Consider the following 27441-nt stretch of genomic DNA (forward strand, 5'->3'; position numbering starts at 1 on the left):
GTATGGCAGTGTTATCCTTTTCATAGATTGTGTTGGTTGTGGGTTGGTAGGTTGTGTGTTGGTAGGTTGAGTGGTCAGGCACTTTTTGATAAAGTTGCATGGATATCCAATTTGTTGGAAGATGTTGTATAGGTGGTCTGTTTCCTTTCTCTGCTGTTCTGGGTTGCTGCAGTGTGTTTGTGCTCATCTGAATAATGTTCTTACCCAGCACCTCTTGTGGGAGGTTCGGTTGTTACTTTGGTAATGGAGTACTTGGTTAGTGTGGGTTATTTTCCGATAGACTTGGGCTTCTAATCTGCTGTTGTTTCCTCTGCTGATGAGGATATCCAGGAAGGGTAGCGTGTTGTTGTTTTCTTCCTCTCTGGTGAATTTTATTCCTTTGAAGATGTTGTTGATGGTTTCATGTGTCTTCTCTAGTTGTTCCTTTTTTATTATAACAAAGGTGTCATCTACATACTGGATTCGTACTTTAGGTTGTATGCGTGGAAGTGCTACAGTTTCTAGGCGTTGCATTACAATCTCTGCTATGAGTCCTGAGAGTGGTGATCCCATGGGTGTGCCTTGGTGATTTGTTGGTATATTTGCCCATCAAACTGAAAATAGGCAGTGAGGCAGAGGTTGATGAGGTCCATGATTCTGGGTATTTCGATCTTGGTGTGTTTGGTTAGGTCGGGTGTGTTGTGTAGTACTGCTAACATGGATTCTTTTGCTAGTTCTGGGTTTATGGATGTAAAGAGTGCTGTGACATCAAGTGAGACCATAAATTCATCTTCATCTATGTGTACATCTTTGATTTTCTGGAGGCACTGCAGTGAAGAGCTGATAGAATATTCACTCCTCTCTGTGAGATGTCCAAGCTTTTTTGTCAGTTCTTTCGCTATGTTGTATGTTGAGGTCCCTGGTAATGATAGAATTGGATGAAGAGGGATGTCAGGCTTGTGTATTTTGGGCATCCCTAGAAGTGGGGGAGGATGGGTCCACTGCTTTTCATCCGCCACTGTTCTTCTTTTGTGATATGGCCTTTCTTGGTTAGGTTTTTACAGGTTCTTTTGATCAGGTTGTCTAGTTTCTGTATTGGGTCGGTGTTAACTGGGATGTAGGTTACTTTGTCCTTCAATATTTTTTTGGCTTTTTGTATGTATTGTGATTTATCCATGAATAAATACCAAAGGAAGGGCTGCAACACTCCAGACTGCCACTGGGTAGCAACAAAGACTTGAGGATTCTGTATCTCTTTGCTGTCATCTAGTGGACCCCAGATTTTCCAAGCCTAGATCTGGGGCTAAAGGTTCTTTCAGAGTTGCTGAGTTGTTTGAACAGATCATCAGTTGCACCTCTTTTTTTCTTCTCAGATGTTCTTTGTACTGTATATCAGCAGAAAAAAAGCTGCTTTACCCATTAAAGACTCCACCCTCTGCCTGGAAGAGTCAAGGTAATAGAAATTCTCTGCTGTAAGATGTCAAAGCCAGAGGAAGATGAAAATGAAGGTTGGCTCATCCATCATTAGCTCTGACCAGCAAGAGGAGGCTTGATTCCTAACGATCCTGGTAGGGACTCTGAGCTGGGTCACCTCAGAGGACTGTCTGAACCTCCCCTGGAGTGAGCCTGGACATTTGCAGGTTAAAGCCTACTCCAAACATTGGCCAAGATGACATGGTCTTCCTTGCTGACTGCCTTTCTTGCCTCCCCAAGGAAAGGATGGCTTAGGGCTCTAAGTTTAATTTTTGTGGGGCTGATAGTTTTTTTCCAATGCTTTTTATGTTCATACCTGCTATACTGTATAGTAAAATGCACTTCTGTTACATGACTACAACATAAGATAAAAACAACTATTATTAATAATTTGTATATCTTTTTGGCACGGTGGTCTTTTATGAATCCCATGTAAGCAGTGGGGGTGGGGGGAGGAGAATCTTTCAAAGTGATGGAGTCCCATGTTGAAATATTCAGGGGAGGGGGCTTGATTGTCACCTATTTTGACATCATTTTGAACCTACCAAGGCCAAACAAATACTATGATTTAAAAAGAAATCTGTAGTGTCCTGTTGTAACGCACAAGCATTGCCTACTGTGCTAGATTTTATTTTTCTGGACCTATTATTCCCTGGCTATCTTTCCTCTCAAAATACAAATACTTAAAATAAAGGAATTACTCAATGAAAATCATGTTATAGGAAACCACACGCAGGCTAAGCAGCTGTCTAATTTTGTCACTTTTGAAAGAGTTGTACTTCCCATTTCTATACAGAGTCCCCAGACCCAGACCCAGCACAGGACGTTCCCTCTTTTGTGCTTCATTTCATTATATTATCTTTAAAATGTGCCAATAGTAGGGTGGTCAGATACAAAAGAAGATGAGGTTCCCATGCTTACACCAGTTGTATAGAATTGGAAAATTCAGCATTTGCCCCAAAGGGTCTATTTATATCTGGGCATCTAAAGATGATGATGATGATGATGATGATGATGATGATGGAGGAGGAGGAGGAGGAGGAGGAGGAGGAGGAGGAGGAGGAGGAGAAGAAGAAGAAGAAGAAGAAGAAGAAGAAGAAGAAGAAGAAGAAGAAGAAGAAGAAGAAGAAGAAGAAGATGATGATGATGATTATTCCCAACCCCTCAGTTTAAAGTTTTTTCCCCAAAAGGGAGTCCCTTATGAAAGTCAACACTGCAAGAGTTGCCATGAGGCCTGCTGTTTAGGGCTGCTAGGCCAGGAGAGGCAGACCTTTGCAAACCAGGGGTGAGGGGGGATTCCAAATAGGAGATGGTCCTGGTCTCATACTCCACTACACTTCATGAGGGTCATGAGGTAGTGATCTGGGAGTGGGACATTGGGCTTCAATCTCTTCACATGTTCATGCAATGCACGCCAAAGAGCTTCAGTAATGACAGGCTTATTCCCAGGGGAGATTGTATAGACTGTAGTTGAAGGGAACTCCCCAAATCTATAAATCTTGGAATAATAGTTAATCGCAAACTGAATCCGAGCTAGCCAGTAATGTGATATGGTTGCAACAAAACAAAATAAATAAAAAAAGCAATTTTAGACAGCATCAATCAGAAGTATCATTTCCAAATCATGAGAAGTAATGATTCCTTTTATTCTACATTAGTCAGAATCCACTTCAAATATTAGGTCCAGTTCTGGGACCTAAGAAAAGGGATTCAGAGAAACTGGAATAGATTCAGAGAGGATGATCAAGGTGCTGGAAACCAAGAACAAAGAGTTTAAAAAATGGGAATTTGTAATCCTGAGGAGATGGGACAGGGGTTTCCCGAAGCATGCAAAAGGATGCCACATAGAGGAAGATTAAGATCTGCTTTCTCCAGTTTTAGAGTGCCAGACTAGAACTAATGGATTCAAGTTACTTTACAGAAACGCAGTTTCTGACTAGGAAGTTATAGGAAGTTAAACCACCTATAAGGATTTGACTGTGGCACCAGTTACCCGGAGAAGTGGAGCCATTCTTGTCTTAAGCCTCAGAATCTGCAATCTTTTTTTCCTAAAAAGACTGTATTTGCACTTGGTGCAAATCATGTTCAGTTTTTACTATGATCACAGCTTCCTGAGAAGACCCGCAGGCACGCTTATTCCCTTGTGCCAAGGGCTTTCGTTGTTGTAACCAAATCTGACACTTTCCCAGGCTGACAGCATTTTTCTAGGAATTCTTACCGGAGAATTGTTCAAATGTGCTCTTTAGTGGAAGGCTATAAGATACAATAATTTTGAGGAATCTGGCCCTGGTAGCATGAAATGTTCTAATATGAATAGATTAGTAACATGAACTCCTATTTTTGAGTTGCTCTGGCTGGATGTGGAACGGAGCTTTACTAAGGTCTGATTATATTATGATAAACCATGGTTTGTTTAATTATGATTTGTTGAATAAATCATGGATGGTTGCATGCCGTCATTTATTTATTTATTTAGCTTACATGCCATTCCATTTCCAAAGATTCTGAGTGGCTTCCAATCCGCATCACGTTGACGCACAGGAACTCCATGGCATCGCCACAACAGCAGGAAGGCCCTGACGTGTCGCTGCCCATGAATTTCTCCTCACGTGAAGATGAAGAATAAGATGAGGCACGTCATGGCTTTGTGCAGACCTGGGCACAGTCTTGGGCTGACTGAGCTCCGGGATGCGATGATGAAGCTGATCCCTCTCCATGGATGCATCCTGGAACTGGGACCGATCAGTATATAAGGGCCGAATGGACAGGGCAGGAGATGTGAAGAGCTCAGCTGGAACGTTTTGCTCAAACGGAATTTGCTGAGGCCCAGCGATCCGTGTGCTGGCCAAAGAAGCAATCCCAAGAAATGATCATGATAGTTCCATAGGCATTTTAATGGATGTGGTCATATCCTTCAAAGATGCTTTCTATTGTTTTGTTTTTTTAATGTTGGTAGCCACTTTACGCATGCTACGAATGAAGAGTAGGAGGCATCAGATCAATGAATGGAAGGCAGTGGAGAGTACAAAGGCATTCTTCCCTTGAAACTCCAGTGTTGCTGGAGAGCTTCGGCCACCCAAGGGCATTTGGCACACTTGCCATGGGCAGCCTGGAGAGTCAGAGCTTTAAAAAAAAACCTTGGAAGCTCACACTCAGGCCATGGAGGAGGTAGGCACCCCACATAGGCAGCAACTGCCAGGGGCCTCCCAGTCTGCCCCCCTTTGAGATTTTATTGATTGACTGATCATATTTATATAGCCGACCATCGCACAAGAGAGTGACTCTCGGTGGCATACAACACTCAGTTACAAAGAGCCAAGAAATAAAATACAAAACAATCATTAAAACTATAAAAACAATAAAAAACACACAAAACAGGAGAGGACGATGTTAACCATAGAAAGGGAGCCATTGCAAAATCTCCCTGGTCCCCTGGGATCCCCAGGCGTGATCACATAGCCAGGTCTTGAGGGACTTGAGAAATGTTAAGAGGAATAGGGTTAACCTCACTTCCGGGGGGAGAAGATTCCACAAGGCAGGCTCCACGGCAGAGAAGACCTGCCTCCTGGGACCCACCAAATGCAAGTCCCTGGCTGATGGAACGCATCGCATATCTTTCCTGCTGGATCTCATGGGACAGGCTGATGTGATCAGGGAGAGGCGGTCCCTCAGATAACCCCACCCCATGTCACGAAGGACTTTAAAGGTCAAAACCAGCACCTTGAATTGAACCCGGAAGCAAACTGGCAACCAAAGCAGAGGTGTAACATGTACCGTTTTAGGGGCACACATAACTGCCTGCGCCACCACATTTGGCACCAGCTGAAGCTTCCGGACACTCTTGAAGAGCAGTCCCATGTAGAGCACATTACGGAAGTCCAAATGGGAGGTGACTAGGGTATGAATGACAATGATTAGGTCCCCTGATCTAGGCATGGCTGCAACTGGCACACAACATGAAGCTGTGCAAAGGCCCTCCTAGCCACGACTGCTACCTGGTCTTTGAGCACGAGCCGTGAGTCCAGGAGGACCCCCAGATTGCGCACTAGGTCTGTCTGGGGCAGTGCGACCCCATTCAGTACCAAAGATGGCATAGCTCTAGCACCAGAAGGCCCCAGAACCCACAGCCACTCAGTCTCGCCAGGGTGCAGTTGAAGCCTGTTGTTCCCCATCCAGACCCTCACAGCCCCCAGGCACCGGGATAAGATGTTCATAGCATCACTTAATTTGCTGGGGGCAGAGATGTATAATTGGGTATCATTAGCATACTGATGATACCTCACCCCTGGCAATGGATGAGCTCACCCAGCGGCCTTATGTAGATGTTAAATAGGAGGGAGAGTACTGAACCCTGAGACACCCCACATAGTAGGGGCTGAGGGCAGGATTTCTCCTCCCCAACTACCAGCGACTGGAATCGTCCCTGGAGAAAGGAGGTGAACACACCATGTTGCCCACCCCCAATCCTCGGAGCCGATCCTGAAGGATACCATGGTTGATGGTATTGAAAGCCTCAGAGAGGTCAAGTAGGGCAAGGATGGATGCACAACCCCCATCTCGCCCTCACCAGAGATCATCCAAAAGCGCGACCAATGCTGTTTCCGTCCCATACCCAGGGTATGAATCCTGACTGAAAGGGGTCCAGATAATCTGTTTCATCCAAGGTCCTCTGAAGCTGTTGAGCAACCACCTTCTCAATCACCTTCCCCCAAAAGGGGAGGTTAGATTTTGGATGAACATTGTCCAATATGTTGGGGTCCAGTGATGGCTTCTTGAGGAGGGGGTGAACCAAGCCCTCCTTAAGAGGTGAAGGAACAACTCCCTCACTCAAGGAAGCATTAACCATTGCTAGAACCCACTCGCACGACACCCCCTGGGCTGCTTTCACAAGCCAGGAGGGGCATGGATCTAGAGAGCAGTTGGCTGAGCTCACAGCTCCAAGGATCCTGTCCACTTCCTCAGGTCCAACAGGTTCAAACCGTTCCCAGATAACAGGGCGAGACTCCTCCCTAGGCGCCTCCACTGGACCTGCGGTAAAGCCAGTGTCCAACTGCAAACGAATCTGAGAGATTTTGTCTAATAGATGCCGAGCAAATTCCACTGCATGCCCTGCAAGAGATTCTCTAAGTCCCCCTTACCCAGGAGGGCTCATGTCACCCGAAACGGGGCCACAGGGCAGCTGTTTGCAGATGCAATAAGAGCAGAGGAGTAATGATACTTCACTGCCCTTACTGCCACCAGGTAGGCCTTAATAGTGGCTTTGACCTACGTTTCGTTGAGTTCATCCCTTGTCAAGTCCCAGCAATACTCTAGATATCTTATTGCTGGCTTCATCTGCCTCAACTTTTCCATAAACCACAGGGAGTGCTGGGATCCCCGAGAAGGCTAAGGTCTCATGGGTGCAATGAAATCCAAGGCCTCAGCCACCCCCTTATTCGAAACGGTGACCAGGGCTTCAGATGGACTGTGCAGCAGACCAGCAGGAAGAACCCCCAGCTCCCTCTGGAACCTATCTGGGTCCATTAGTCGCTGGGGCAGACCAATCTAATGGGTCCAGCCTCCCTGAAGTGGATTGTGGTGCTGGAGAATCCCATGGTAATCAGGGCATGATCTGACCATGACAGGGAGGATACTGAACAGGGAGGACACCCAATTTCAGATCACATAGTCACTGCTCCAACAAGAACACCAGATCTGGTGGATGGTCACTGTCCTGTGTTGGGCTCTGGAACATCTGGGATAGGCCCATGGCCATCATGGTGGCCATGATCTCCCAAGCCATCTCAGACCCCACTCCTAGAAAAGGCAGATTGAAGTCCCCCAAAACCTGGCAGTGGAGTCTGGGGAACTCCACTGCCAGTCCAGAAATGGAGTCAAGGAGCTTAGGCAGGGAAGTTGTGCAGCAAGGAGGCTGGTACAACAGCAGCAATCCCAACTGATCCCAACTTATTGAACACCTGTGACCTGTGGGGGTAAGGAATTCCCAGATGACAATCGCCCCACCTTCATCCCTGCCTCCTTGCCACTGATATTGAGGAACCACTACACTTGACTAAGAAGACCTCCACAATCAACAATAAGTAGCAGGTCTCTTGCACCAGAGAAAATTCTGGCCAAATGGGCTGGATTATTTTATTTTATTTAGTTTGAATATTCTTGACAGAAATCTGTTACTCCTGCTGCTCTTAAGGATCAGGTTTGTTGCTTCCCAACGAAATTCACAAGGTTCTTTTTATTAACTTGCTTTCTGTTTATAGGGCTATCATGTCTGGTCTGCAAAATTCCAGAAGATCACTGGATGGCAGGAAAGAGCTAGAGTTCTTTTGTGTCTATTTGCTGCCATCAGCAAATGCCCGGCTACTGCCGGTCAATCTGTTGTTTGCAGCACGCATTGGACAGCCCTACTGTGACTCTCAGTTATCCTGATGTTGCCTTTTTCTCCAGCAGAGTAAAGCAACTTGGGGTGGGGGGGAGAAGATGCTTTAAGAAATTCTGTTTTCCATTTAGATTGCTCCTTAACCCTTAACACATTTTAATAGCTGCTCTTTTGCAGTAAATACATCTTGCTTGGAACAGTAGACCTTGGTGATGATAAATGAGTCCAACTTTAAGAAAAATGTATATTACCTCATGCCTGTCTTTTCAGGCCTTTTCCCCAGCTTGAATGGACCATGTGTTTCAGCTTTTTAATATTCAGAGTTTAAAAAAATAGCCATCCTGTCAAGTGTTTTTAATCAGTCAATGCAATTTTAAGTCATCAGGAATGTTCCCTTTCTTTATTGAGAGGAAAAAAAAAACCCACAAAAATTTATCCAGAATATTCAGAGTACCAAAATAATCCCCACTGATTTCTGTCATGTTTGTCTTTTTTCTCCCCATTTTTCACTAAATTTATATAATACTATACAGTGTGCCATTTGCAGTAAAAGATGTTAAAATATTCAAGTCAAGTGACTTTTAAATTGCTTTTAAAGCAACTACTGGAGATTCTCTTAATTATCTTTCACAGTATTTTCCCTTAGGTTTTTGGACAGCAACCTGTTTTGATAGACAAAAAGACAGTGTACCTGTCAATGAAAAAGTCCTCCAGCAATAGCGAGCCCAGATCCAGTTGGGTAAACATCTTCCGAGGTTTATGCAGCCCTTGGCATCTTTGCATTCCAGAGTGGAGGTGGAACATGAGTCTGTTCCCGGAGACCTAAGCTCATTTATGGTGGCTCGGTGCTGCCATCCTCTCTTTGACCCAGTTGTTCTGCATAGGGCCATTTGGGCAGAAGATTGAGGAAAGTAGGAGTTGATGAGCAATGCCCTCTTCCTGTCACCTCTTCCTGTCCTCTCATTTTGTCTTACTAGCAAACCCACCACTTCCTTTTTCTTCCTTTTACTATTGACATAGCCCCAAAACCTATTTGTTGCTTTCAGCTTCCCTTGTGAGCCTACGTTCCTTTGTAGGTTGGCCTTTCTGTCCCTTTTTCAGCAGGTGCTGGGTACTTGCCAGGGTGCCCCCTTGGTAGTTACACCCGTCTTCCTTTCCCTATACCTTCCTCTTAACTCTTAGCTTAGCCAGAAATTCTCTGTGACTCCACAAGGGCTTACTAAGCTCCCCAATTACTTTTTCTCATTGGAGTGGTGTACAACTATCCTTCCAGTATCTTATTTTTTAGGGTGAATAATCAATATTTATTTATTTATTTATATATATTTCTCTGCTATATATATATATATATATATATATATATATATATATATATATATACTCTCTATTTATATATTTCTCTGCTTCGCCTTTGTGAATCTCTGTTAAGCACATTAAGCAGTGCAATTCCCAAAGAACTTCCTGAGGTTATGGCATGGCGTGGGGGGTGGGGGGTGGGGTCCTAACCGCCCCAGCAGTCTTCTCTGAAGCGGCGGCAGCAGCAGCGTTCATTACGAGAAGCACGCTGGGGAGGAGGGGGCAGAGGCGGCAGGGCCTCCCTTAGATTTTTCTTTCTGAGGGAGATCCAGAGACTAGGGTTAATGTGGGGCCAGCGTGTAGAGTCAAAGCAAATGGAAGAAAGCAAAAGGGATGGAGGATACCGTGGAAAACAGGGGCAGGGGAAGCTTATTTGGAGCTCTGAGTCAGAGGGGTTCAATGCCACCACGCCAGCGGCATGAAAAGAATCATTCAGCCTGCGGAGCCCACTGAAAGCGAGCAGCTGATGAGGTTCAACATCTACAGAAGAGACAACAGTGGCAATTTCTCCCTGTCACCAAATGCTGGTGCAGCTGTGGAGGACAGGGCACATTTACAACATTTGGCATTCTCTTCTCTTGGCATACTCCTCTCTCTCTCTCTCTCTCACCCAGAGACCTTTCAGAATTTTGCCTCTTTTCACTCCCAGGCTCAACCAGACAGAAACTCTTCCTTTAAACTATCCTTCCTTTTTAGAATTTGATTTATGAGTTCTTTACTAGACACCTTTCTTTCCTACTCTGCTTTTCAGTGAGCAACTTTTAGGCAGTGTTTCTTTAACAGCTACATCCCCCAGTCACAACGCCTCCAATACCCTTCCGGCTTTCCTCCCCTCAATTATCAACTACGCGGACCTTGAAAAAAGAATCGCCTGCACCATCCTTCTGCGATGAGACAGGTGTCTCACCTGAAGCGTCTCTACGCCGTCTGCTGTTTATACAGAAAGCGTTCATCAGACTACAGGGACGCAACACGAGCCCCTTCCGCTTGTTTATTTGAAATTTGCAGGCTCCACCCCTCAGAAACAGGCTGTCTGTTTAATTATTCAACATTTACATGAGTATAAAAAGCTACTACTGGTTTGTCTTAATTTTGGCACAAAACTCCCTTTTCGGCCTTCATGGTGCCTGATAATTTTATCAAATTCTGTTTAAAAAATAGTAACATTACAACCATTTGTAGATTCCTAATATTAGTCAGTCTTAAAAACTTATCTTGGAAGTTTTAAATATCATCCAGACGTAGCCCAGAGCTGGACTGGGTGAACTTTGAATTAACCCAAATTGAATTAGATTGTTTCTTAATCCCATCCTATCTACTTCCGCCTTGTTTCATATGTTATATTTAGTAGACTCTTAAACAATATTATTATTGATCAATGCTATAAGCTAATATTGTTTCTGCAAAAAATTATATTTAATTAATATAATTTTGATTTGTAACTTGTATGATTTGAAATCTCAGAAAGTCACTAAATGACAAAATTGGTTTAATTTATTGTTCAATATGACAGCTCATGGCATATGAAAGAGGAAGTTATGAATCAAACACTGGAGGCCTACCTTCCTTGATTTCAGAAGTGGCAGATCCCAGACCCCTTAAAGTTGTGCTGTGTGGTAACCTCTTTCTCTCTGGGAGAAAAGAGTTGAAAATCCATGAGACTTTGCTGCGCTTTCAAGGATTGTCAGTGCTCCCATATCTTCCTGTCAAATTCCCCTTCTCTTTCCACCTGGAAAGGGTTTCCCTGTCGGATGAGGATGGCTGTGAGAACACTCCAGGAAATGGTTCCATCTGTGCCCAACGATAGGACCTTACTTATGATGAGATCCTTGAGGAGTTGGGAAAACTCTAGGAAGGAGAGGCCAGAAGGGGAGAAAAGTAGTAGCAAGTAGCAAGTGTCAGAGGACCGCAGGCAAGTGCCGAACATAGTAAGGACAAGAGGTTCTATGAAATTGGTGGGCAAACATTTGGCTCATATCTTTTACCAACCAGAAGTAGTAATTCTGTTAGTGGTCTCTAGCATGCCATCTCTAAGGGCATCAGTGAAATGTCTTTAAATGCCCACCAATTCAAAGAAAACCAGGGTTGCTTCAGGACTTGCCTTTTCTGTGGGTCATGCTTATTAAATGGCTTATTGCAGAGGAATTCAAAATTGCTGCTATTTTATGTTCTTGCATTCCAGTGCAGCAATGTTTGCCATCCTGTCCTCGTTTTTCAGACATGACTGCTGGCAACTTTTAAAATGGAAAATGCAGCTGGAGCCCGGCTTGTGTGGCATAGATGGGTGCAGCGGTTCCTAAGATTTCCATTTCCTTTGTACTGTTTCTTCCTTTTCTTAATTCCTGCTGAGCTCGGCCAGGGCCTTGGGGATCGCTCTCTTATCAATTGCCTCTTGTTCCTTTTTGTCCATTCCTGCTCTAAGAGGGTTATGTAGTTATTTTTTAAAATTTCTTGCCATTATTTTCATCTTTTTTCCTATATAGTAAAACAGCACTATTTTATAAGTTAAAACATAAAGAAAGACCACATTCCCCTTGGAGAGAAAAGTTGGAATAATAGGCAATTAACAAACTATTTATCAGTAATTCTCCACATGAGGAATGAAATTTCTTGAAGCTCCAAAGAGGAAGCCTTTAATTAATGTTAAACAGGGCATTTGAAGCATGAGAACATTTTATTTTGAATCTATCTTAAAGAAAATCTTGGTTGTTGGAGAATAATAAATGATGTGGGTAGACGCACTTCCAGCTGTTGATAGGTGTGCTTCCAGAAGATGGGCTTCTAGGACCGTGATCACTTTTCCACTGGAAACATAAAGATGCTTACAGACATCTGGAAGTCTTGAATGTTTTGTCCACACAGAGGGAGGACAGAGCCCAAGTCAACCGTGGTCTCCCCTCCTTGGGATCACCACTTAAATCCCGATACGTTGAAGCAATGCTACTTTCAAGAATCAGAAAGAGTCCAGTAGCACCTTTTCAGACTAACTTTTTATTAAAAGGCGTAAGCTTTCATGAGCTGCAACTCGCTTAATCAGATGCATGGAGTGGTTAAACTGGGATGAGCTGGGGAGGAAAAAAGGGAGGGGAAAACAGGATAGTTATGGAAACGCAAATTACATGTGAGTCAGATTACAAGTACATCTTCAGTTAACAACTGTAATGTGTTAAAAGCCCATTGTGTTTGTTGAGATGTGAGTTATGCAGTCTTTTGCTCTATAGTTAGCACTGGTGTAGTTTTCTTTTTCCACCGTGTAATCAAGTGTCGTGAGAGGTTAAAATGCTCTGATGCTTTAAGTCCTGCTGTTAGCCTTGTATCCATTAATTCCTTTGCACAAAGACTGGCCTTTGTCCTATGTAGAATCCTGAGTTGCGTTGCTGGCGGATAATGGCATATATCACATTAATGGAAGAGCATCCACTGATCTTGTGTGCGTACTTGCTGGGACCTGTGATGGTGCTGTTAGTGTAAATGCAGGTGCAAAGGAGACACCTGGTTTTGTTGCAGGGTCTAGCTCCCATACTGGCTTGTTGCTTGTGAGAATCTGCTCCAGTTTGGGTGGTTGTCTGCATGCAAAAAGGGCCTGGGCAACTGGTCGTAGAGAACAGTGGAAGCAGTGGTGGAGGGATTTTGTATTTATTTATAGGTCACATTTATAAAGCCGCCCATCTCACACAAAGCAGCTCTTCAGGGGATAGTGCTGAAGGCTACTGTGCTCTTTGTCATCATGCCACGAGAGTGCTTGGGGATCTTCCCAGCAACCATTTAGGCAGTTCCAGCTCCATTCTGGAATGCAGAGATGACAAGGTTGCTCCTGACTGGCCTTTGCCTGAAGCTTCCTCGGTATACCAGGAAGTTTCAGGAGATGAAGCAACTGAAAAGATTCCCTGAATGACTCTAGCAGAAAATGAAGAGTGAAAGTTATCTAATATGGTTCAGGAAATACCATGGTGATATGAGCAGTGAAGCATGTACATTTCTCTGCTTTTATTTCTTCTGCAGATTCTCATCCAGTGGCCTGGGTAATGAGGTGGGGAGATCTCCTGCAGACTGCTGTGACACATTTAGTATGATTCTTTGTGGATAAAATTGTTCACATTCGTTCCAGGTTGGACACCACTTGGACAGAGTCTAATGAGATGACTGGGGTGATATCTTGTGAGGTCATCTAGGATTCTTTGAGCTTCTGTAATGTGAAGAAATAGATTTCAAATGGCATTCTTGGTAGCATGAATTCTGCCATTTCTGGACTGGATCCGTCCCTGACCTGGCTTCTTTGGGAAGCTGGTGGTGTGTGTAGTGGATTTGGGATGTGATTAATTCCTCTTTGGCTGAGGGGTGGTGTTGGCCAACTTGAAGAAGGCAGAGATGTGTTCCCTGGTGAAAAGGCCATCGCTCACCTCAGATGGTACTAGGGAAAACAGACTATGTGGATCCCTTTCAGTCAGGATTCAGTTCCAGGCATGAGATCAGGACTGCACTGGCTACTCTGTTGGATGACCACTTGAACCTGGAGGGAGAGAAAGTGCTCCTCTTGATCCCCTTACATTTCTTAGCTGCACTCAACTTATGTATTCCAAGGCTACCTGACTCTTGGTGGCTTACAATTTTAAAAGTAGGAAAACTCTGATAATAAGAACATAGATCATGTGCGCCCAGAAATACTTAACAAGACCAAAACATCTACAGGGGCTTGATACCCCAGGAAGACAGAGGGGCTGCTCATGGGTAATCCAGCTACTTGTTTTCTGGCTATAGCTTTAGCTCTGGATGCCGTCTCCCTCTGAAGGAGCAGGTCTATGGCTTTAGAGTTCTCCTGGACTCATGGCTCCTGCTTGAGCAGGAGCAGGAGGTAATGAGAGATTTGTCCAACTTTGGCTGGGGGCCTTTTTGGAACAGGCCCTTATGATAGTGACTCATGCCTTTATCACTTTGTGTGTAGACTGCTATAACATGGTCTACCTGGGATTGCCTTTGAAGATCTCAGAAACTACAGGTGGTCCAGAATGCAGTGGCCTGACTGCTGATGAGTGCGCATAGGTTTAGCAGCATAATACCGGTGCCTTGGTCACTGCAATGGTTACCAATAGGTTTCCAGATCCAATTCAAAGGGCTGGTACTGACCTATACAGCCCAAAGTAACATGGTCCCCAGGTATCAATCTCTCTCTCACTTGTTCAGACGTAGCCTGTCCTGTATATGCATTAGAAGAAGGGATATTGAGGGTCCCCACTTATCTAAGATAGAGGGAATGGGGTCCTGGGGGCATTGTGTCCTGGTAGCAGCCCTAAAGGTTACCTCTGAGGGGAGTCACTCTCTCCCTGAAGGAATAGACTCATAATTTGGGGATCCTCCTGGACTCCTGGATTCCTTTTTGAGCAGCAGGTGGAGGCCACGGCCAGCAGGGATTTTGCCCTGCTTTGGCTGGTGTGCCAGTTACGGACGTTTCTAAATCAGGAAAGTCTGATGAAAATGACTTGTGCCTTCATCACCATGCAATTAGGCTATTGCCATGTATGGCTACCACTGCAGGTCACTTGGAAGCTGCGGTTGGCCCTGAACACAGTGGCCCAATGAGCAGATCTGGCAGCACAATGCCAGTGTTTTGGTTCCCACTAGGCTTCCAGCTCCAGTCCAAAGGGCTGGCACTGACTTACTCAGCCCCTTGTGGTCTGACTTTCTCTCCAAACAGCTATCAGCCCTTCCTGTGTGGTCATTCCAAGAGGCTGAGATGTCCTCCCTTTGGGAGGTGGGCCCCTTCCCCCGAGGGTGGCTTGTCTCCTGCTTGGGTTCTTTGAAAGGCACCAAAAGAGTTTTCTCCCCAGAAACTAAAAGGGACATTGGGTTACCTTTGGAGAAGGTGTTTTTTCTTTTGTTTGTCTGGGGGATTCTTTTCTATGCTTCAATGTTGGCATTATGGAGTGCTGAGAGATGTTTTTTGTGATTGTCTTATTGGAGGTTTTCGATTCTACCAAACTACCTTGAGGCAATCTGACTTGGTGATAAAATGATGCGATAGACAGACAGTCAGAGGAAGATTTTCTTCTTTGCCGTTATTTGCATACTCAGCGGAAGCCTACAAATGCCTATAATTTGTTTCAATTGTTAATTCATTGTGCAGTTATAGAGCTGCTCTATTATTTCCCAGTTTTTAAAGAATACTAAAACCAGGGGCACAAGACTGCAGGATTCCAGCTAAGCTCTCTTCTGGGTCAACATGGATGTAAGTCCACTGATTTCCTTGGAGAATGATCCTTCTTTTCTGCATTTTATCAGAGGACCCAACTTGATGAGTCCCATAATCTCATTATGTTGCAAAGCAAATATGCAGTTGATTTTCCTGCATGTTAAATCTCTGGATGCAAACCTCTGGCAGAAGGAGGTCCAAAGTGGGAGGCTGGCTGGGCCTGAGGACTCCCTGCTGCAGACCTTCCCCACCTCTCAGCCAAGCTCTCACAGTAGAGGAGCACAGAGATGACCTCGGAAAAGGTATGTGGCAACTGTCAGTAAAACATGAGCTGAGCTTGGGAAAACAGGAAAGTGTCAGAAAGAAACTCAAGAATGCCTTGACTGTTTGTTATAAGAAGGAGCGACAGGGAAAAGCTGTCAGGCTCCCAAGGTTTTGCCATTATAGCCTACATCAATAAAGTAGAGTTCTAGTATTTCTTGTGCTATCTTTTTCCTGATCTGGCTCACCTCGAAGGGCTGACTCTCACTTGCAGCGTTCTACCGAAGGCTGGGTCGCTCCTTTCAAACCAGTCTGGCCCTGAGAAGTCGGGCAGGCACGGGAATGCCGAGTTGGGGGGGGGGGCTGGCATGTGCAGCCCGTCTCCTCCATAACATTCAAGTTTGAATTTAAAAAACATCCTTACACTCCCCAGATTCCCCTCCCCTTTAAATTCCTCCCTGTGCTTCTATTTCAGGAAATTGGAACTGTGCAAGCCTGCCCAAGGAGGAAGGAAAAAGGCCCCACGAACCCACAGCTAAGCAGTCAGTAGCAGGGAGTGGAGGCTGCTCATTCTAGCAGGAAAGGAAAGTTCAGGAAGCCTTTCAGTGCTGAGAAATCAAGAGTAGCACAACATGCTGTAATTTACATGTTCAAAGATTTAAATCAGGAAAAAAGGAGCAGCTAGACAGGAGGCAAAATAGAGGAGAGGAGATAAAACCTTGCCCTGAAGGACCCGAAAGGACTCTACAACAGCAGCGGGAGACATCCAAGTGATAAAAGAAAGGAAAACCCCCCACTCGGTTTTGCTCTTGCCCTTCTTAACGCTTCCCTGTATGAACGAAAAGGTTGGAGAAGCCATATTTAAATTTATTTAAATATTTTCATCCTGCTTTTCTACTTGGAAAGCCCTCAAATGGGCAAGTCTTTGAAAACCCCCAAGGGTTGCAGCTTGATGATGTTGTCATCTGAATCCCCATAAAATTATGTGAAGCCGGCAAGGGAGACTGCCCTATAAAACTCTCATCTGAGAGCATTCCGGAAGAGTAATGGTGCAACCGAATGAAGTCGAGTAGCTGGGGAAACAGGTCTTGAAGGTGCAATTTTTAAACAGACCAGACAGTAAGAGAGACAGAAAGATTAATTTATTGCAACTGTGCAAGGTAGATTTTTATAAATCGCAGAGACATTTCAAATGCATGATTCTAAAACAGACAATGGTACCCATGCTATAGATTAATTTCTACATATAGCATGCTACCATTTTAAAGAATCTATGTGAACATCAGCTTCAAACAGCAGACAACTTGTGCCTCTGTGCCTGCGTGGACTAAGGGGGTCTGATGAGGGAGATGACTGGGAGCTTGAGATATCAAGAGCTGGCCAAATTTATATGCCAGCTCAGAAGCCCAGAATATAACCAACATGAAGTCAGCCTTCACACCAGTCTTGATTCTTCAGACCCTCAAGCCTGTTTTCAGGACCTTGCTGACTGCAGGAGCGTTACTGGCACGGGTCAGTCGTCTCGCAGGCAAGACGTGTAGCACACCAGAACCCAAATCCAGCCCCCTGTGCATGCCTGCTCCAGGTTGCAAATTCTAGGCCTGCTTCCTCTCACTGTTTTGAGTCGACCGGCTGTGGGTCATACTTCTCCTGGCCTTGCGGCCGGGAGGCACCTGCTCGGGGATGATGTGATGGTTCTGCCTGGCCGGAGGCTGCCAACCCACCGGTGCCGTGCAGGGATGGTCCCACCAGAAGCTCCACGCTGCTTAACTCTCGTGGCAGAGGGTGACGGTGGTTATTGTACAAGGCTACAGGGCTCAAATGGCCTCATTTCAATGTCTATTGCTTTTGCGGTATTATTTTAAATCAAAGAACTGAGGAAAGAGAATGAAACTGATGATATACTGAAAATGTCATATACATAGAAAAGCAATTGTGAAAATGATCTAGCATGTTGCCCTGTGTGGCAAAATATACCTGCCAAATTACCATCCATATAACTCAGTAGGATGGGAGAATGGCTAGGGAATGGCAGGGAGATGGCTAGCCCCATAGTGGCCGGCTGTCCCCGCCCTGATTTTCCATCTTCTTGGATTTTTTGTTTCTAGTATTGTTTTAATTGTATATATGGGATGTATTTTATATATATTTATAGTTTTAATCTCTTTGTAACCCGCCCAGAGTCCCCTATTGTAGGGGAGATGGGCGGGAGAGAAACCCAATAAATAAATAAATAAATAAAATACCTCATAACTTAACGAGAAGCATGACACATAAGAAGCTTGCCCGACATATCCAATTTTGTCTTCCGTGTTTCATTCTTTTGGTCTTATTATTTGTTGGACTACGTCTGTGGATCTAGTGCCTCTTGGTGATTGATTTCTTATTCTTCTGAAGGTGTCAGAGTTGGTCCTGGGATCCTAACAGTCTGATTAGGGGATCTTTTGGAAGAGACCATGATGGAACAATTTTCTCATGTAACCTCCACTGGCCAGTCTTATGTAGCAGATGTTCCTCAAACACAACATACTCCAGAACATTCTTCGGTATCTGATTGCTCCCATACATCAGCCTTCCAAACTGGTCATAGATAGCCAAAATCTGCCAGACGTGCATTCAAACTGTCACTTGCCCATACACCATTTCCTCACTCAGCATAGTTGGGTATAGCACCTGAACCACTTGGGGGACTCCAATGACCCCAGAAAACTCCACCAGATGGTCTTATATTCATTTCCTCATACCATTTCCAGGTAACAGTGTTCAGTCATTAGAATGAAGCTTCTCTGTTAAAATTTGCCAGATTATTGTGTACATCAATAAAGATTTCTTGGGCTTTTCCTGCAAAGGTTTTGACATGGAAGCCAGGATCACACTCTCTGATCTTTTGGATTGCTGTGTATGACTTTGCAAGTCTGCCTCAACTTCTCTGTCCTTTGCAACAGACCTTCCTTTGACAACACTGACATGTGGGCATCTCCTTCTGGAGGAACATAAGGATCAAAGATCCCCCTTGTGCAGATAATAGTCACATACTGTACCATCTTATCTTCAGGTATCACAGTTCCTGCAGCCCTTAACTCCTTTTGCTGCTGTTCCAAAGAATTAAAGTTCCTAGAAGAAAGTCTGTGTCACTTTTTGGGCCTCACTGGAATCACAAGAGAAGATGGGGCTGAATGGGCAGCATTCAGTAAACATGTTACCCAATAAACATCCTCACATATATTATCATTCAATCTTCCTTTTTTCTGAAGCAACAAGGTTATCCTTTTCTCCATTTAGGATAAGGGTGTGTGTGTGATGGTGGCGGAAAGCTTTACTTCCTACATATTAGCTTCTATCTTCATAATTAAACATCTCTGAAGTGCTCAAAATGCAAGTAATGAAAAACAAGACAAATAAAGACACGAAAAGAGGCACACTGATGATCATGAAAACTATAAATTTCCATTCTCCTGAAAAACACATGCTACCAGAATTCACTGCCAACGCGACTTCCCTCCCAATGCTTGTAAGCAAGGACATAAACGAACCTTAGCTCGCTAATGTCATATCCGACAGCCAGTTTGGTCTATTGATTAAGGTCTGGACTGATTCTAGTCCTGCCTTAGGCATGAAGGTAGTTGGGGGATTTGGGACTTGTCCCTCTCTTTCAGCCCTGGGAAGGAGGAGGCCAGGGCAAACCACTTTCGAAGTGTTCCCAAGAAAACTGGGGGACTTGCCGAGGCTGTTGCCGGGAATCAAGACTGACTCAAAGGCACCAAGAACAGTTTTAAAAAAGCCATCCTCAGTTATCTCTTCTGCTGGCTAAACATACCCAGGTCCTTTAATTATTCAGCATAGGGCTTGTTTTCCAGACCTGTCACCATCTTGGTAGACCTGTCTGAACTTGCTCCCGTTTGTCACCGTCCTTTTTGAACTGCGGTGCTCAGAACTGGAGGCAGAACTCCAAATAGGCTCAGACCCAAACAAAGGAGAGTGGAACAATTGCACCCCCTGACCTGGACTCTGTGCCCCTGTCAATGCACCCCAAGATTTGCCGCTTTGAGCAGCTGTATTTAATTCACACGAAGAGCTGCAAACCTGGTTTATCTTCCCAGTTTAGGCTAAAAGCCTTTGGCTTCAGTTCTGTCTTATGAACGACAGCTATGACTGCAGCCCCCATCTTTTCCTTGGAATAAAAGGAGGAGAGCAGGAGGGAAAGGCAATAATGGGGAACAGCAGCCTCACCCCGTTCCTAAAAACCTTACTGAATGTTACTGTGCTGTGGCCACAGTTGCCTGAGGAAGAGCTCGAAGGAGTGAATCGGTTTTTATGCCCGTGTCTTTAATATGCTGCATTGCCAGATGGTTCAGACTGCAGCACAGCTTGAAGAGGGCAAGGGAGAAAGCAAACAGGGAAACTGGCGCAAAGACATTCCCAGAGGAAAAGCCTGGAGCCTCTCCACATTCTCTGGCAACATCTCCGTGCCTGCTTGAACCCAGACCCAGAGCAGCTCTTGGTCCTAACCGGGTCGCTTTGATGCTCTTGTTCTTGCACATCTCTCTGAAACGCCTTCCTCTTTTACAGCATGACATGCCAAGGGATGCCACTTGGGGGGCTGTATCCCCAGTTGTAGAGAGCCACAGAGATGACCTTGGAGGAACTGTGCAGAGACATTTTCAACAACATGTACACAAATATGCTTTAAGCCCAGGAAACTTGTACAACCTGGCCTACCTTGAAGGGCTGACCTCAATCTTGAAAGCCTGGATTTTTTTTCTTATACACATTGTATTTTATTCTGCCAGTTATGTTGTGAGTTAAATCGAAAATAATAATAATAATAGTAGTAGTAATAATAATAATAATAATAATAATAATTCTTGGGCTTTAAGCATGTTAGTGTATATGTTGTTGAAACTCTCACTGCATCCTTTCTCCGAGGACATCGTGTGGCTCCCTGTGCCGTACTGCCATACTGCTCCCATCCTGGGAGCTGGGCCTGTCTTCTGCGTAGCTCCAGCCCAGGTGCAGAGCATCTCTGGCCACTTTCTCTGCCCATTTCACGCTACCAGGAAAGCGGTTTCTTGGAGCCTCCTGCCCAGGAAGACAGCAAGCCTGAGTCTCTGTCTGCTGGGCTCTTCTCTCCCCTAAAGGCAACCTTGCCGTTCTCCTACCTATTAATGGCGCTGCAAAATGACAGCTTTGCAAGGCTGGTGGGTGGCGGGCGGGCGGGCACATGTGCACGCACACTTCCATTTCCACAGCTCTCACGCTGGCGCAATAAAAAGAAGGAAACAGTTGCTCTGTGAGGGATGGGGCAGGAGCAACACCGGCTGCCCGCGCTACACATCATCTGGCACGCACATCGGTGGGTGCGAGAAAAAGAGCGGGACCAAAACGGCATGCCATTTTTACAGTCGAGCAAAATGTCTGCCTCTTCTGGCTTCTTTTTAAAGTTGCCGCACCCTCCGTATTGTCTCTCATGCAGTATTTTACAACTCGATCTTACGATCCGTAACTATAAATTCACCTTGATTGGCACGGTCCACGCAGCTCCGAGACTGCGTGGCTGAGCAAAGAGGCACCAAACTGTACGAAGAGGTTGTCTCGAAGGCTCTCTCCAGCCCCACTTCGGGGAGTCCCGCCGCGGCTCGAGCCGACCTTTCTTCCGCGCAGGGCTCTGGACTGCTCTGGGGGACGCGCCCTTGGGCAGGGCGCCTTGCGAGCCCGGAGCCCGCACGGAGCGCTCCCGGGACCCTCGGCCGGCGCGGAAGAAAGGGCCCGTCCTGCCGCCCCCCCCCCGCCCCGCGGAGGCCTGCTGAGAAGTCCTGGGGGGAGGGAGGGCAGTCAGCGACTGACAGGCGGCCCCTCAAACGCCGCTGTGTGCGCGCAGCCCCGGGGAGGGGAGGGGAGGGGAGGGGAAGGGAGCCGCGCGCCGCCGTTGCACCTTTCGCTCCCCGCGCTGGGTCGCCTCCCTCCGAGCGAGGAGCTGCCGCGCGCCGGTCTTCTCTCCCGGGCTCGCTTCGGGAGGCTCTGAGGGGAAAATGAGCGGGCGACTGCCGCACCCTTCCCCTGCCGTCTCTCCCCTCCGCGCCAACGGGCTCCAATCCGTTCGCCTCCCTCGCCTCCTTCCCTTTGCACAGCCTCCCTCTGCCTGAAATTCGCCCCGGGTGGCTCCTTCTCCGTGATCCATTTTTGTTTCATAACTTATTCCATTCAGTCTAAAGCAAATACATGATGGCCACTTTTATTATGACATCATAATTTAAAGGAGCATCGAATGAACTGCCTCGCACCAATTTCTGTTGAGTTGGACACACTTCATCTCCTTGTAGTACAATCTGGATTTGCAGTGATTTTCGATTCATTCTGATGCAAAATAACAATAACATTACGGATACCTTAAAAAATGAAAGAAGGAAGGATGAAACATGGTTTTCCTTTATTGGAACTATTGTGAAAAAACTATATATACATATATTGAAGCCCTTCCATATACAGTGGTTATTGTACTGCTTTCTTTTTTCCTTTTCTTTTTTCATGATTGTTTTATTTTTTGTTCTGTTTTTTAAAATAAATATAGGTGGTATTATTATTATTATTATTATTATTATTATTATTATTATTATTATTTTAAAGTCATGAGCTCAAATGCCCCCTGCACACCTTCTGTGATGTTTGGTGTGCTTCTCCCGCTCCTCCTTGCTCTAACTTTCTTGCAAATGGCCTCCTGTTTGCCTAAAAAAACAGGCTTGATTTCCCCTGCTGGGCTCTGCCTCTTCAGAACCCCCATCCAGCCCTGGGATGCCCCTTGGGTTTCCAGGCTGCAGTTTGGGAGCCTCGGCAAGCCAGGGATTGCATCGGATAAGAGATGGGGGTGTTCTTGCATAGCCCTCCCTGTGAGTCTTCTTGACTGATGGGTACAGCAAATTGCGGCAGAAACGCTGGAAAAAAACAGGGAAGAGGGATTCTTAAAAGCACCACATTGTTTACTGTCTTGACTCCAATGACTGGGCATTTCTTTCATCATTATTCTTACTATCGCACCATTGAAACACTGTGAGGCAATTGCTCTCAAATGCCAGCCGATTCAGAGACTTCTCCTCAGTAGGCCTGTTTTTTTTTAGTAATTTTTTATTAAAAGTTTTAACTACAATGATAAAAGATAATACAAACTAAAAAGAAAAAGAAAAACAGAGAGCGTAAAAGGTACAAGAAAGCAGAAAAGAAAGAAAAATGGAAAGTCTGCCCGTTGAAGAAACGCGCTGCCGGGGAGGGCCAGCCAGCCCCCGGCGTTTCTCCTCCCCCGCATCCCAAATGAGTAACCACCCCACACTGGTTATTTGATGGGTGGAGAAATGAATTTTCCAAGTGAAGGGGAACTTAAAGCTGCAGGAGATTAATAGATGTGATTGTGTTGGCTTTTTGTTGTATCTCCTGGGGCTGTGCTAAAGGAATATCATAGCATGCAAGTATCATTTGTATTGTGATCATCTGCCTGAACCCGTGGGAAGTGCTTCATGTCTGTGAGATTCCCCTCCTCCCCGAGGCCCCCCGAAGAGAAGAGAAGAATTCGGCAAGTGCGCTGGTGGCATTTCAAGGATTCCTGCCTGTTCGGAACAGATGTTCCAAGGATTAGACATTTCGCTTTGCCAGATACTTTTCATTTCAGAAAAAAAGAGCAGGGAAAAGCAACAGGATCTCTGCTTCGATTTCTGCTGGTGTTCTGTGGCAGAAATAAATAGGAGGAAGGTCAGCACGTTCAGCTTCTTAGAAAATTGCGAGCAAGCCAGCTCAGGGTTGGGAAAGGGAGTGGACAGAATAGCGGCTAAATGACTGAATATTCATGACTGTTTCTGCTGCGTTCTAAAAGCTGAAAAGTGGTCCCGGACATCATCAATACCATCCTGGACAGTAATCTGGACACATTCAGAGATATTTCCTCTCTGCTTTTTTCCATACATAAATGGGATAGCAAGGTATTAAACAAAATGGGTTTTCTGAATTCAGTTTTTTCTCTCTCATTTCAGCTGGCAGAAAAAGATTCTGAAATGCTCTCTTTGTTGCTGCCTCCACCCTCCGGCCTTGCCGCTCCGCTTAGGCATCGTAACTCAAATCTAGACCTGTGGAAATCATGTCAGATTCTATTCAAATTGTTGGAGATGATTCGGAGCATTGAGTTGATTGAATTTGAATGATTAAATTGTTTTGAACAGCTGAACTGATTTGATTTGGATCATCAAATGACATCAATTCTATTTGGACTGCCAGCCCAATTTGGTACCTGATTTAATTTAGCGATGCAATTCAAAAAGTCAATTCATAAAGTCAGTTCAGTTTCAAGATTCAGTCAAACTGCTTTCCAGCTGAAATTTGTGAATCGAATATTTGCAGTAAACGCCTGGCCCGACAGGCTCATTCTAAGCTGCATGTTCTGCACAACGTACAGTTTTGAGCCCAAGGTTATGGAATGGGGCTCTCCGTGGGTTTCCAGATCCCCAGTTCCAGCCTCCAACCCACGTGAAGCCTAACCCCTAATCGCCCCCCACGTGAAGCAGTGTGGTGGCTGAGCTCCCATCACAAGCTGTGCCCAAACTATGAAACTGTATTCGGGGTGTGCTTTGCCTCTTAACCTGGTTCTTACCACATGCCGCCCCTCGCAGGACCCACGTGCATTTCGGCCTGGCTCCTGTGTCGGATGGACTCGGCCTCTGGGCCACTCTCTCTTTTGATCTCTTTCATTTTATGTCGAGATTTATTGGGGAAAATTGCTGGGGTCTGCTGTGTCTCCCTCTCTCCACCCCCAGCCATCCAGCGTGCCTGAGTAGCTTTTAGAGGAACCTAACATCATAGGCACAGTTCCTTGTCTGCTTATGTCCCCCCCCCCCCCCGCTCCCTCCTTAGGAGGGATCCAAAGCTAAACGCGGGTTGCGGTAGGCAGGTTGGGGCTCAGGTTTGGGGCTCGGATTTCTGAGCGCCCTGCCACTCTCAGCAAGAGTCTGTAGCGCCCACGGGCTTCCCATAGAGGGCAGCGTTGCCCAGCCAGCCAGCCAGCCAGCCGGCCCTCCGCCAGCCGCCGCCGCCCCTCTCCGCTCCCAGCTTGAACGCCTGTCGAGAGCCCGGAGAGGCAGGCGGCGGGGGCAAATCGGGAGGTCCTTCCCGGCCGGGCCCTGCTGCTCGCCCCTCGCCGAGTCCAGTTTCTTAGCAACTGGGCAGGGTCTCCAAACGCTCGGCCCGGCTGCAGGAGCGCCAGAAGGAGCCGGCTTTGCTCGCCGGAGCGCAGCCCCCGGGGGTCTCGGCGCTGCTCCTGGAAAAAGGGGATTGCGGGGAGCCCCCTCCCCCCCCCCCGCGCGTAGCTACGTGCACACAGTATTTCAGTTAAAGAAGGTCTCCCCTTTTTTTTCTTCAGAGCAAAGATAAACCATCTGGCGAGCCTTATCCAGGGCTAGATCCAGAAACTGTTTGCATTATCGAATGTATTCAGTTTTAGCTCCCTAGACGCAGCAACGTGCGAGGCTTTCTTCTTTAACCATTCCCATTATCTTTACTTTTCACCTTGTTAACTGGGCTTATCTTCTCGTGTGGTTAAACACGGATACATGCATTTAATCCTAAGGTTTCCTAGACCATGGCTTTGTGCACAGCTGCCTTCAAAAGTGTTACCATTATAAAGCAATTTGTTTCTAGCTGAACTGGAATTCTGTAAAAACAATGTAAATTTTGTTCTTAAGCTATGATTACTGGGGTCTTAGACTTGTTGATAAATTATAAAGCAAGTATTAGTTGGTTAGATTCAATGTCTTACACAGAATTTCTAAATCGCTTATATCTATTAAAACCCATAAAGGCAAGTTTGCATTAGGAGACTATAACTGTTTTCTGAACAACTTTCATTTAGAAACGTTTCTTTAGAATTCTTCTGCTGCACCACTTTCATTTTCAGCAGGAGTATTTGGGCTTCTAATAGCCTTTTTGGAAGCCAGCAAGGACAGCATTTTCAGCCAGAGCATTCCAAGGAATAGGACCACAGAAACTCAAAGGTCACCTTGTCCAGTCATTACCTGTGTGGGAAAACGGAGGTCAAATGAATATAGGGCGTTTCCTTTTCTGCTCTCAAATTGTTTGACTGACAGCTTCACTTCAGGGCCTTAAAATGGGAGACCCTGAAGGTACAACTTGGGCATTGACTTTACCAGTGAACTGTGGGTACCGCATTCCTTCTGCAGGCAGTTTATGGCATTCCTGGGGCAGCTTGTGCGATCATTACTAGCAATGCCAACTCTTTTCTCCCTTCCCCCGAGGGTGACGGGTGGATTCCCATTGAGCATCTGATCATAACACCTCAAGGAGCTGGAAGGGCCGTCTCAAATAATCCGGATAATCAGTCTGTACAGCCACAATGTGTCATCAATGGGGAACAAGGTGGCATGTCGTAAACAGGTGGGAAGAAGCAGGTGCCTTCCAGGACAGGCCCACCAGCCTGGGCTGGCATTCTTCGCAGCCCTGAGAGCGGCAGGGCTGGAGCAGCAGCCAAACAGTTCTCAGTCAGCATCTCAGCTGATCTACCAGGCTGGTTTTTTTGTTGCCACATCCTTTCTTACTTCAGGTATTTTTTAGAAAAAAATTACAAGCAGGGCGGTAGGTTGGGGATATTCATAATTTCAAATGCTCTCCTCTCTCTCTTGCTTTAAACATATTTCTTTCTTTTCCAGAACAAAATGGTACTTATTCCCAAGTCATTATGTTCAGCTGTTCCATTTTACTCCTGCTGCTATGGTGGTGCTGTGATTTAAGTGCATTTAAAATGCAAAGCTGCACATGTTCAGGATATTTTTTAAAAAATCATCTGTAGTTTAGTTTTATTTTTTCTTCAAATGTATTGGGAGTGCATGAGCAGTATAACAAGGATGAACAGTGGAGCTGGGGGAGGAGAGGGGTCTTCATCGTGTGCATAGCACCGAAGTAGTGGTTCATGGCCTGAGAAGGAGGAAGGCCACAAGGTTCTTTGAGCCAGTGATCTCAAGGCCCTTCAAGCTGTATCAGTTCACGCTGTTTCCAGGCATATTTTTAACCAGGCTCTAGGGAAACTGGGGGCTGAATCCTGGCAAGTGGATGAGGTGAATCTCTGCCCCATGAACCTAAGGGAAAACCCTCTCCAGAGGCTCTTCTGAAACACAGGATCTGGGTAGATCTCCACTACTGACCATGTCATCAGGAAGCATTGTAGATCATGTCCACAACAAAAGTTATATATGGAGAAGAGGGAAAACACTCCTGAAACAGCTACATCCAACTTTAAGCTGCCATCATTGCAAAATAGGGGTGTTGTGAGGACATATTATTTAAAAATGGTTGGACATCCTTGAGCTAGAAGGATGTAAGGATGATCCCATGTTACAATACTTTTGTTCTGCAGCAAGCCTGTCCTGATATGTACTCCCAGAGGACCCCTTTTGAAAACTGCCTCCTATTTGGTTTTACTTCCAACCAAATCAATCTGACCAACTTTAGTCTACAAATCTACTAACTGGTCTGCTGATTCAGACCTTCTTATTTTGGCACTGCTGTCACCCACCCTCTTTCTGTTTCTCCTCAAAGCAAAGGAGTGTGAGTGCTTCTCAGGTGCCCCTTTGCTGCTCTGAATCCAAAAAGAAATCAGTCCTGCTGAAGAGAAGAGGATGAGCAGAAGGGGCTGGAAACAAGGGCTGTCTACAGGTATCAGAATTGCTCATTGCCACAGTCCTGATGACTCCTCCCTATAGGAAGTCTTCATGGACTCTTCTCACTGGATGACTTTTCCATTTCCACAATTTGAATTTTAGAA

At 45.6% G+C, this 27441-nt stretch overlaps 2 pseudogenes; both read right to left on the minus strand.

The window, feature by feature from the left end:
- Window positions 1–3106: 3106 nt before the first annotated feature.
- LOC148216937 (uncharacterized) lies at window positions 3107–6786 on the minus strand (annotated as a pseudogene).
- Window positions 6787–16716: 9930 nt separating this feature from the next.
- LOC148216938 (large ribosomal subunit protein mL45 pseudogene) lies at window positions 16717–18910 on the minus strand (annotated as a pseudogene).
- Window positions 18911–27441: the final 8531 nt, after the last annotated feature.

This window comes from Python bivittatus, unplaced genomic scaffold, assembly GCF_059951505.1.
Source record: "Python bivittatus isolate LINGU-HERP-01145 unplaced genomic scaffold, Pbiv_v1 ctg000040_np1212, whole genome shotgun sequence".
Classification (NCBI taxonomy): Eukaryota; Metazoa; Chordata; class Lepidosauria; order Squamata; family Pythonidae; genus Python; species Python bivittatus.